General features: G+C 45.6%; 1 long non-coding RNA gene across 2 annotated transcripts in view; it reads right to left on the bottom strand.

The window, feature by feature from the left end:
- Positions 1–463: 463 nt before the first annotated feature.
- LOC114631454 overlaps positions 464–11,517 on the bottom strand; it is a 14,307-nt gene continuing 3,253 nt past the window's right edge. The window contains exons 2-4 of one of the 2 annotated variants that reach the window (XR_003712962.1): positions 11,021–11,177; positions 6,539–6,897; positions 464–522 (exon numbers count right to left, since the gene is read on the bottom strand). This is a non-coding gene — a long non-coding RNA (uncharacterized LOC114631454). Of the gene's footprint in view, positions 523–5,732; positions 6,898–11,020; positions 11,178–11,517 lie in introns of those variants that run through there. The other variant, XR_003712961.1, reaches the window with a different exon arrangement.

Raw genomic sequence — 11,517 nt, forward strand, 5'->3', positions numbered from 1 at the left:
CCCAGGAATAATCATCTTCACTAGACATATGATGAATGAATACACTAGTTTTTGTGTGTGTGTGTGCCAAAGGAAAGTAATATAAAATATAACAGGCCAGGCGGTGGTGGCGCACGCCTTTAGTCCCAGCACTTGGGAGGCAGAGGCAGGCGGATTTCTGAGTTCGAGGCCAGCCTGGTCTACAGAGTGAGTTCCAGGACAGCCAGGGCTACACAGAGAAACCTTGTCTCGAAAAACAAAAAAGAAAGAAAAAAGAAAAAAAAAAGAAAATATAACGGAACAAATGATGACATCTGCAAAATAAGACAGAGGGTCTTAAGTAAATTTTACTAAGCAGTGCTGGCAAAGAGCTGACAGCTCAGCTGCTGGCGACTGAAGCCTATGTCGGATAGCTTTCTGGCACTGTGACAAAATGTTAGAGAAAGTCAGTTTAAGAGGATAAAAGGTTGATTTCACTCACCAGGGCCGGGGTTTCAGTGCATGGTCAACGCCTGTGTGGAGACAGAAGATCATGCTAAGAACCTATGGGAGAGCAGAAATTCCAGACGTGTGGATGCAGGAAGGCATTGAGGGAGAGGGAAAGGGGTTGGAGTTCCATGATCCCTTTCTAGAATATAACACCCAGTGACCTAAATTCCCACTGTTAGACCCCACCTCCTAAAGTTTCCATCAGAGTACTGCATCCAAGCTTTTGACTTGAGATCTTAGGGGAACATTCTAAATCTCCTAACACAGACCATTACTCTTCCACCCAAGGACACCTCTGCCCAGACGTACAATATCAAAGAAAGTTAAGAACATTAAAAAATTCATGACTAAAAGAGTATCCAATCAGGGCCTAGTGGTACAGATGTATACCAGCTACCAGGGAGGCTGAGGCAGGAGGGTTGTAAGTTCAAGGTTGGCCTGGGCAACTTAGTAAAGGCACTGTCTCAAAATAAAAAATAAAATGAGAGCTGGGGATATAGTCAGCTGTAGAGTGTTTGCCCAACATGTGTTACAGTGGGAGGGGACACATTTCTAAATACCGAAAAATATTGCTTAGAATTCTATAACCTTTTGAAACGTGGCACATCTCTCCTGGGTGGGCTTCATGCCCTCAGAACAAAGGTGATTATCTCCACCCTTGTATGTTTCAGCCGTTTTCTATGAATCTTAGTTGTGCACATAAACACAAGAATTACCAAGTCTCTGAGCATTACCATGACTACAGCGTGCCCAGATCACCGCTTAGTGTCAAGAACCCTTCTGTTTGCAAGAATTTAAGATCAGACATCCAACACTTTCAGTAACAAAAACTAAAGCAACTAGCTTGGATCACAGAGCTCAACAGATGAGTCCCAGGGCAGTTTCAAACTGGAGTTCCAGCCTCGGTGGGCTCTGGTCGAGTGATGGGCTGAGAGGAGAGTGTAACTCTCTTGTGGTTTTTTTTTTTTTTTTGGAGACAGGGTTTCTCTGTATAGCCCGGGCTGTCCTGGAACTCACTCTGTAGACCAGGCTGGCCTCGAACTCAGAAATCCGCCTGCCTCTGCCTCCCGAGTGCTGGGATTAAAGGCGTGTGCCACCACCGCCCGGCCTCTCTTGTGTTTTTAATGTCCACAGCATCACTATTAGCAGATCCTTAGGACCTCGTGGCTTCCTTTCCACTCAGTTCCCTAGTACCGGCTCAACAGGGAAGCAGGTTGACTGCTCTTACAGAGCCTAAGGGTCTGTTGTGCCCCCCTCCCCATCCCAGCCCCCTGCTGATTGGTTGCATGGTCTCTTGGGGCTCTTAATGCTTAGAGAATCTTTTGGGAGCTCCTGAGATGGTTGTCTTGGAGATGCAGGACGTAGGCACTCATTAGGAAGTGGGGAGTTGTTGGATTTGTGTGTTAGGAAGAAAAAAAATCGGACACTGTTGAGCAACAAGGAAGCCATTCAAGGGGATGCTTGCTCTGAGCCAAACTCAAAAAAAAAAAAAAAGAGGAAGAAGAAGAAGAATTAGAATAAGAAGAAGAAGAAGAAGAAGAAGAAGAAGAAGAAGAAGAAGAAGAAGGAGAAGAAGAAGAAGCACAAGATCCAATGTCTTCCAGGGTCCCTGAACTCTAGACAGGAAGGCATCAGGATGCTGACAACTTGGGTGGGCAGGCAGAAGGCAGTATCCATATACCTAAGTTATATACTTCCATCCCTATGATGGGGTAAGACCATGGCTGCCCATGGTCCTGGTTGCAGCTTGGATCAGGCATGTATCTCCTAGGCTCATGTGGTGGCCACCCAACCATCTTGTTGCTATTGGAGAGGGGAGGTGGAATCTTTAAGAGGTGAAGCCAAATAGGGGGTCTTGAAGTTTTTGAAGGCATGCTCTCCAAAGGGGATTGTGGAAATCAGATCTTTTGCTTCCTGGTGACAGAGTGAATGGCCTCTCCACTGTAAATAAATATTTTATTTATTTTTATTTTATGTGTATCCCTGTTTTACCTTCATAAATGTCTGTGCACCACTCACATGCCTCGTGTCTTGAAAGCCAGAGGGTGTCACATCTCCTGGAACTGAAGTTGAAGATCTGTCTTGTGGATGTTGGGAATCAAGCCCAGATCATTTGCAATAGCAACCAGTGTTCTTAATTGCTGAGCCATCTCATCAATCCCCCAGTGAATGGTTTGGCTATACTATACACTATTGCTATGATGCCTGCCTCCCGACAGGCCAAAAGTAATTGGGCAAAAAGACCATGGATTGCAGCCTCTGAAGGATGCACCTGAGGAGTCTATTCTCTTTATTGCTTGTTCCAATTTTAGTTGGTTGGTTTGCTTTGGTGTTTGTTTGTTTGGTCGGTTGGTTTTTTGTTTGTTTGTTTGTTTGTTGTTTGTTGTTTGTTGTTTGTTGTTTGAGACAGAGTTTCTCTGTATAGCCTTGGCTGTCCTGGAACTCACTCTGTAGATCAGGCTGTCGTCAAACTCAGAAATCTGCCTGCCTCTGCCTCCCAAGTGCTGGGATTAAAGGTGTGTGCCACCACTGCCCGGCTGGTTTGTTTTTTCAAGACAGGGTTTCTCTGTTAGCCCTGGCTATGTTGGAATTCACTGTGTAGACCAGGCTGACCTTGAACTCAGAGATCCACTTACCTTTGCCTCCTGAGTGCCAGGATTAAAGGTGTGTGCCACCCCCACCCCAGCTATGTGTTGCATTTTATTTTAGGTTTGTTAATACAATTACACAATTCTTCCTCACTGCCCCTTCCCATTTCTGCCTTAGTTGTAAGTTATTGTTTGTATGTATGTGTGTGTGTATACATGTATATATGTATATATAATACCGAGGACCAAACCCAGGACCTTACACAGTACAGACAAGTGCTCTGCCACTGAGCGAGACCCCAGTCCCCCAGATCTGTCTCTGAAGCTCCCATCCTCTTCACCCTGTTTTGACAACGTTCCATTGCTAATTCCACTGGACAGGATTTGTTTATTAACAAGATCAGTGCAGTCCTGGAGGAACAAACAAAATGCGAATGTCTAAGTTGTGTATCCGGTACACATGCAGTTCTTCACGTGTGACCCAAGAAACGCAAACTGGAACTAATGGAAAAATAAATCAATTGAACAGAAGAGAGTAAGTCTGTCTTGCTTGTGCTGAGGGGAAGGGCACAGCAGAAGTCCTTGAGTTTATTAATATCTATTTAGACAAACGAATAAAATAGCTTTCTGTGGAAGGCAGCAGGAAATGGCAAGGGTGGGGGGAGGGTGGGCAGGCAGGAGGGCAGGATGACTGCATCTTAGTTCTGGGCTTTTTGCTCCTGGTAGAGGCTGTGACTTGCACTTTCCTTTTTCCTTTTCTTTTTCTTTTTTCCTTTTTGTGAGACTTATTTGCTAAGGCTGAGTTTCTCTGTGTGTAGCCCTGGCTATCCTGGAATTTGTTCTGTAGACCAGGCTGGCCTTGAACTCAGAGATCTGCCTGCCTCTGCCTCCAGAGTGTTGAGATTAAAGGCGTGTGCCACTTTTGCCCAGCGATGATCTGCACGTCTTGCTATTCAGTTATTTCTGACTTATAGTGCAAAGACAGTTGGTGTGATGAATAAACCATCCTTCTTTTCCATCCCTCTCTAAACGATGGGCTCCTTTGGAAAACCGTTAAAATTAGTTTTAAGTTATGTGGAGAGACAATAATGAGAAAAAGTTTCTCAAATGTGACACATTTAATCTATGTGATGCTTTGGCTGCAAGAGAAGAGCGGCTCTCAACGTAACAAGTAGAAGTTTACCTGTCATTGATGGCATCATTGCTGGGCCTGAACCCCACCCCCACTCATCCTTACCCCACCCCTGCCCGGGTTTTGTACTACATCAGTTCTATTAGACTTGTGACAGTCTGTCATTCTTGTCTGGTGTCTCTCCACCAGTTGTAACACCAAAATACACAGCAGGATCCTTGAAAAACATTTGCTAAGGCTGAAACACTTAAAAAATTTAGGGATGCGGTGATAGCTCATTTGGTCGTAAACTTGACTGTATCTGGAATCAACTAAACCCTATAGGGCGCTCCTGTGAGAGAGTTTCATTTCTATTTATTTATTTATTTATTTATTTAATGTATACAAGTACACTGTTGCTGTCTTCACACACACCAGAAGAGGGCATCAGATCCCATTACAGATGGTTGTGAGCAATCATGTGGTTGCTGGGAATTGAACTCAAAATGGTTAAGACATGTGGTGGTGCACGCCTTTAATCCCAGCACTTAAGAGGCAGAGACAGGTGGACTTCTTTTTTTTTTTTTTTTTTGGTTTTTCTAGACAGGGTTTCTCTGTGTAGCCCTGGCTGTCCTGGAACTCACTCTGTAGACCAGGCTGGCCTCGAACTCAGAAATCCACCTGTCGACAAACTCAACCAACCAAACAAACAAACAAAAAAAGTGCTCTTAACCACTGAGCCACCTCTCCAGAGAGAGTTTCATATTCTGATTTGAAGCAGGAAGCTCCACCCTACAGGTTTGGCATCACCTTCTGGTGGAAGCCCACATAAATGAACATGGAAGAAAGAAAGTCTTGCTTTTGGCCTGCTTGCTTTCACTCTTGCTGGCAAATTCATCTACTCTTGCTTTGGTAGGTATTAAATCCAGATTCTAATGTAGATAGAAGACCAACAGCTCTCCAGGAATCCTCCAAGACTCCAGCACCAGATTGGGGCTGCTGAAATATACAGCCTCATGGACTGAACAACTGTAGGGTTCTCAGTTTTTCTGATGAGACATCCACTGATGGACTACCTGGACCCCAGCCTGTAAATGCTCTAATAAATTCCCCTTTACTATCTAATTTATCTAATTTATTCCACTGGATCTGTTCCCCTGGAGACCCTGACTGGCACAGGTGTCCAGGAGCATGTGAACATTCTGAATTCTTTCCTCCACTGACCCAGCTGCCTTCTTCCCCTCCTTTTTGTTTTCTTTCTATTTCTTTATTTTGAGACACCCCCTCCTCTAATTGGAAGTGAGCATTCTCCAGAGAAGGGCTCCTTGAACAAAATGGGGGTTTTCGGTTTCCTCCTCACCTTTAAAAAGGCCATGGTATCTGGGTGTGGGAGGCTTGAGCCTTTAATCCCAGCATCCAGGCAGCAGAGGCAGATGGAGCTCTGTGAGTTCAAGGCCAGCCTGGTCTACAGAGTGAGTTCCAGGACAGTCAGCTACATAGTGAGAGCCCGTGCCCCCCCCCAAAAAAAAGCCATGGCAATAGTGATTCTCAAGATTCAAGACACATTCCTCAGGCTCCTACTTTATGCAAAGCCTGTGCCTGTCAGCACCAGGAACCCTGCACAATGGGGTTCTGCTGGGTACAACACTCTGTGAAAGAGACATGATGACAATTCCAATCTCATCTGAAGGTGTCGACAAAGTCTGTGGGGTTCTGGTCACAGAGTTGAGAGGGAAATGAGAGGTATCCCTCAGAGAATGAAGGGGCATCCCCATTCTCTATATGTATATATGTGAACCTGTGTGATTCTATGTACACCACATGCATGCAGTACCCAAGGCAACCAGAAGAAGGCATCAGATCCCCTGGAACTGGATTTATAGATTACTGTGAACCACCATCTGGGTTCTGGGTGCTGCGATCTGAATCGAGGTCTTCTGCAAGAGCAGCAAATGCTCTTAGCCTGTGGCCCTAACGTAAAATGTTGTTTTAAATTGTAATCAAACATGATTCTCTGGGGGCTTGTTGTTCAGTGAAGGTGAGTGAGTTAAAGCATGTATTAGTGCTTCTTACTAGCAGTCATAGAAGAATGTGTTGTCTGTGTGACTTACGTCTACAGGCAGATTTTGCCTAGAAATACTGACCTGAATCTCTGACTGGACAAATAAGAACATATCAGGGATATATTGGTGACAAGATCACTCAGCATTGTGGACAAGGGACAACAATGGTACCCCAGTGAGATCTGTTTTCAGATCCCAGCTTTGTCATTGATGGACCTGTCACCTGGGCAAGATACAATGACATTTTCTTACATTAAAATGGGAATAATACTGACCATGGTAGGAACTGTTGGTAGAGCCAGACATACCAGGTACTCAGTAAAGTTCCCCTACACATGGCGTGTAGCAGAGTCATTTGGAGAAAGAGTGCTTTGGAGGCCTAAAAGACACAGTACCCAAAGAAAGATGTGTCCCCTCGTTCTTCCTTCTATATTTGAAGGGAAGCTTCATAAGGAGCAGGCACTCCTTCAGTAGTAATCCTGACACTGATCCGCTACTAACGGGCGGCATCTTCGGCCATCTTCTGTCGGTGTGACTGAATGCCACAGGCTGAGTACCTTACAGGGAAAACACTGTTCTTCAGCACACAGGTTGGAAGGTTGGGAAGTTTAAGACCAGACAGCTCCATTTGGTGAGGTGCTTCCTGCTGGTGGGGCCTCTGAAGAGCCTGGAGGTGACATTGGGTGTTAAAGCTTTAGTTCATCCCTGTTTCATAAGTGCGTTGTGTCAGGGCCCCGCCCTAACGAGGCTCATCTCATGGCTTTATGAGAACTAGAGTAACTGAGGAAGTGCCACCTTTTGGAGACATAGTCAGTTCAACTTCTCTCTATAACCTCCCAGTTGGGATTCAATGTGCATTTTTTTGATGGGGTGAGGGTGGGGGTATGTGAAGACTTTCAAATCATTGAAACCTATTGCTTTAATATTCCCAAAAATCATTGAAGGCAGCTTGATCACTCCCATGTCTCAGATGAGGAAACTAAGGCCACAGAGACCAAACAATGACCTAAAGCCACACAATTCAAAAGCATAGGTCTGCCTCCAGTTAGGGACACACAATCTCTTCATTAAGGCTACTACCTCTGTTACACGGCTGTGTCTGTGCCGCCATCTTTGGGAAGCTTGTCTGAAAGGGGATGCTAGAGTCCTGTTCTAGGCCTCACGGTTGGAGCTGTGTGGAGGAACGTGTTTCACAGGCTTGTACCATGCCTGACATTGGTTTGTAGCTGACTGCAGGACCCCAGCCCGACCGACTCAGGCTTCCTGTCTATCTAGGTCTGAGCTACTTGTGAAGGGACACAGCAGCCTTGCTGATTACCATGGAGAATCACGTGGTCGGCTGTCATGAGGCTGAGGCCGAGTGAATGCCCCCACCCAGTCCTTCATGACCAGCTAAGCCCTGAACATTTCTTTGAGGGCCACCTGGGATCAGGTGGGAGGTTAGAGATGACAAGTGAGCATGGAAACTACGTGTTCCTGGGACCTTTCCACAGGCCACACTCTCTAGTCAGCCTCTCTTTGACCAGTGCCCTGGGAAGCTGTCCCCAGTGGCTAAGGCCTTCCTTCCCTCCTGGACACAGCAGAACAGACTTGGGGGAGGAGCATGACTGAATGTAACCTCAGAGTCCCAGGGGCTCTGAGAACCAGAGGCTCACCACCAAGAAGAGAAAAGCTGATGTAGAAATTCATAATGAATATTCAGCAGCTAAAGGCACCCTGTCTCCTATCAATGGATTCAGAACTGACTCAAAGACTTGAACATGTGCAAGCATATGTGCATGTATGTGTTATATATGCATGCATATGTTATATGTGCATCCATGGGTATCTCTAGTGTGTGCATTGAGTACGCATGGGTCTATTTGTATATGTGCAAGTGTATGTGTGAGTTTCTGTATGTATATGTACATGTGTGCATATGTATGTTTATATATGTATATACATGTGTATGTGTGAGTCTGCATGTATGCATATGCATGTGGGTTTGCCCGTGTACATGTGTTCATGTGTATATGTGTGGGTCTCTGTGTATATATGTACATATGTGCATGTGTATATGTGTATGTCTGTATGTGTGCATGTATGATCTATGGGTGTGTGTTTTCATGAGTGTGTGTACATGTAGGCTTCTGTGTGTGCATTTGTTTGTGTAAATATATAGACACATGGGTCTGTATGCAATGCAAGTGTGTTTGTGTGTGTATGTTGTGTGTGTTGTATGTGTGTGTATATGTGTGCTCCATGTGGGCCCAGAGTTTTAAAAGAAAGCCCAGTGAGTGTCTTGAGACATGGAGCTAAGGAGAGGCTGGCCACATGTATATGCAGTGATAAAGGCAGTGAACAGACTCAGCTTCCATGGTTACTAAGCAGGAGCTGTCATTTCGTGCATTACGGCACATTAGCCAGGGTCGTCCAGGAAAACAGAACAGGAAGGATCTACACTTTCAGGAATCACCAGACCAGTACCAGTATCCACTTAGGTGTAGACAGAAGGGGGAGGGAGTTAGGGCAGCAAGAGGCTCATGCCACAGTAGAGGCATATGGGCTCTGTGTTCAGCTGGAGCCTCAGGAAAGCCAAGGCGATACAGCCCATAGGCCATCACAGCAGAATTCTCTCCTGCTTTTCTTCTTTTTCTGTGAGCCTTCGTTTGATTAGAGAAATTTCTCCACACTGGAAAGGGCAATCTGCTTTACTCCACCTGCTGTCAAAATGTTAATGTCATCCAGTCTAAATCTGGCTCACAGGATGATGTCAGACCACACATCTGAGTGCCCAGAGGCCTAGTCACACTGACGAACAGCTGAGCTGTCACAGTGTTCATTTGGCTTCCCCACACTCAAGTCTTTGCTGGGATCCTCATTGCCTTTTGATGGGTGAGGAAAAGGAGGCTCAGAGATGTTAATTAACTGTCTCGTGGTCTCTCAGTAAGTGGCACAGTTGATACTTGATACTGAAATCTGGGCCTTTCTGGTTAAAGCCTCTCTACTGTAGAATGTCTATACTAATTGTCTTGTCACATGGGTCCTTAGCATGTTCTGGAAGCTGCCCCACTATCCTAACCAATCACTGAATATTGCATAGACAGATGACCACACGATTTTAGTAAAGTTTCTTGAAAGGCAATTGAGTCACAGACTGAGGCAAGTTGGAGAGGTAAGGCGGGTCTCCATTCTCTCAGGAGGCTGAGATAGGGTGCTTCATCCAGCTGCTCTGGAGAAGCACATCCTGTGCCTCCCCCACACTATCATAGCTTGGATTCATTGCAGATGGAGTTTGGACACTGAGAGTAACAGGAAAACAGCAAAGGCGGTTGTGTCTATTTACTGATGATTGGTTAATGAGCCCATAACAGGGCCAAGGGGAGGCGAGCTTGCAGATGCCCTTTGAGAAACACTGATGTCCAGCAGAGTCAAGGAGGTTGGCTCCAAGGAGCCGGGAGGGAGCCTGGCTGCAGCTACATGATCCAGTGTGCAGGGGGATGATGAAGAGGTGGGGGACATTGCCTGTGTCCTCTGAACAGGACAAGAGCTAATTGGAGATTGGACAGAGCTAAGAAGGTACAGGAAGGACAGTTTGAAAGTAAATCACACAGAAAAGAGGCACCTGAAACAAAGGGGACAGAGACATCAAAGGTTACATGGCACTGGAGAGTCCCAGCAGAGAGATGGGTGTAAAAGGGTCCCACATTCAGTGACACGAAGATGCCTCAGCACAAAAGGCAAGACTACAGGAGGCCTTGACTTGGAGAGTGTGAACTTTTGAAGCCCCTGGAGGGGAGGGATGGCTTTAGGAAGTGTGTATCCCTTATACTGAGTAGCCAACAGGATGACTCAAAGGGACCTGAACTAACACCAGTTCCTTTGTCCTGTAAGGTTGTTTGATCCATAATGGTCTTAACATTACAAAAAGACAGTCCATACTGCTACGACTCAGCTTGTTTCAACTCAAGGGTTAGCTAAACACCTTAAGAAGTAGTGTTTTGGGGCTGGAGAGATGGCTCAGTGGTTAAGAGCATGAACTGCTCTTCCAGAGGTCCTGAGTTCAATTCCCAGCAACCACATGGTGGCTCACAACCATCTGTAATGGGATCTGATGCCCTCTTCTGGTGTGTCTGAAGACAGTGACAATGTACTCATATACATAAAATAAATAAAATTTTTTTTAAAAGTAGTGTTTTGTTTTTAAAATGTGTGGTGTATATGGTGTGTGTGTGTGATCTACAAGTGTGTGTGTGTGTGTGTGTGTGTGTGTGTGTGTGTGAGATCTACAAGTGTGTGTTGTATGATGTGTGGTGTAGGTGGGTGTAAGTGTATGTAATGTATGTGGGTTTGTATGTGTGTGTCGTATACGTGTGTGCATGTGTATACGTATTCTATGTGTGAGTGGTGTGTGTGTCTTGAGTGTGCATGGTATATGTGGGTTTGCATGCGTGTATGCATGTTTGTGTGACCTATGTGTGTGTTGTGTTTATATGTGATATGGGGGGATGTAAATGTGTGTATGTAGTGTATGTGGTTTTGTGTGTGTATGTGTGTATGTATTGTATATGTGAGTGTGTGTGTTGAATGTGTGACTATGTGTGTGCATGGCATATGTGGGTATGTATGGGTGTGTGGTGTATGCGTGTGTATGTGTAAATGCATGCACACTTGTCTGTGTGTGGTAGGGGGCAGAAGTCAATACTGGGTGTCTCCCTCTATCGCTGGCATTCATGACCCTCCTGCCTCTGCCTCTCTGTGCTGGAATGGACTGTCAGTTGGAGCTGGGCAGTTCAAGGCCTGTGGCTCACCAGCTGTTCTGCGCTCCAGGTGGTACCTTCAGTAAGTTGCTGATTTTCTTTTAGTCTTCTTTCTCTCTTGTGAGGAGGAGGGGTGAGGTTAGAGACAGAATCCAAGGGATACTGCTTGGAGCACGGGGCTTGCTTAGCTCTAGCAAGTCTTGGCCTCCTTAAGGAAATATAGAAATAAAAACAAAACTTGTATTTTAAAAATGATTCTAGTTCTCTTTTCTTCCCATTTTTTGTTTGTTTTTTTGTTTGTTTGTTTGTTTTTCGAGACAGGGTTTCCCTGTGTAACCTTGGCTGTCCTGGAACTCTCTCTGTAGACCAGGCTGACCTTGAACTCAGAGATCTGCCTGACTGACTGCCTATGCCTCCTGAGTGCTGGGATTAAAGGTATGTAGCCCCCACCACAACCCAGCCTTCCTTCTTTCCTCCTCCTCCTCCTCCTCCTCCTCCTCTTCCTCCTCCTCTTCCTCCTCCTCCTCCTCCTCCTCCTCCTCCTCCTC

Source organism: Grammomys surdaster, unplaced genomic scaffold (assembly GCF_004785775.1).
Source record: "Grammomys surdaster isolate TR1022 unplaced genomic scaffold, NIH_TR_1.0 362, whole genome shotgun sequence".
Taxonomy (NCBI): Eukaryota; Metazoa; Chordata; class Mammalia; order Rodentia; family Muridae; genus Grammomys; species Grammomys surdaster.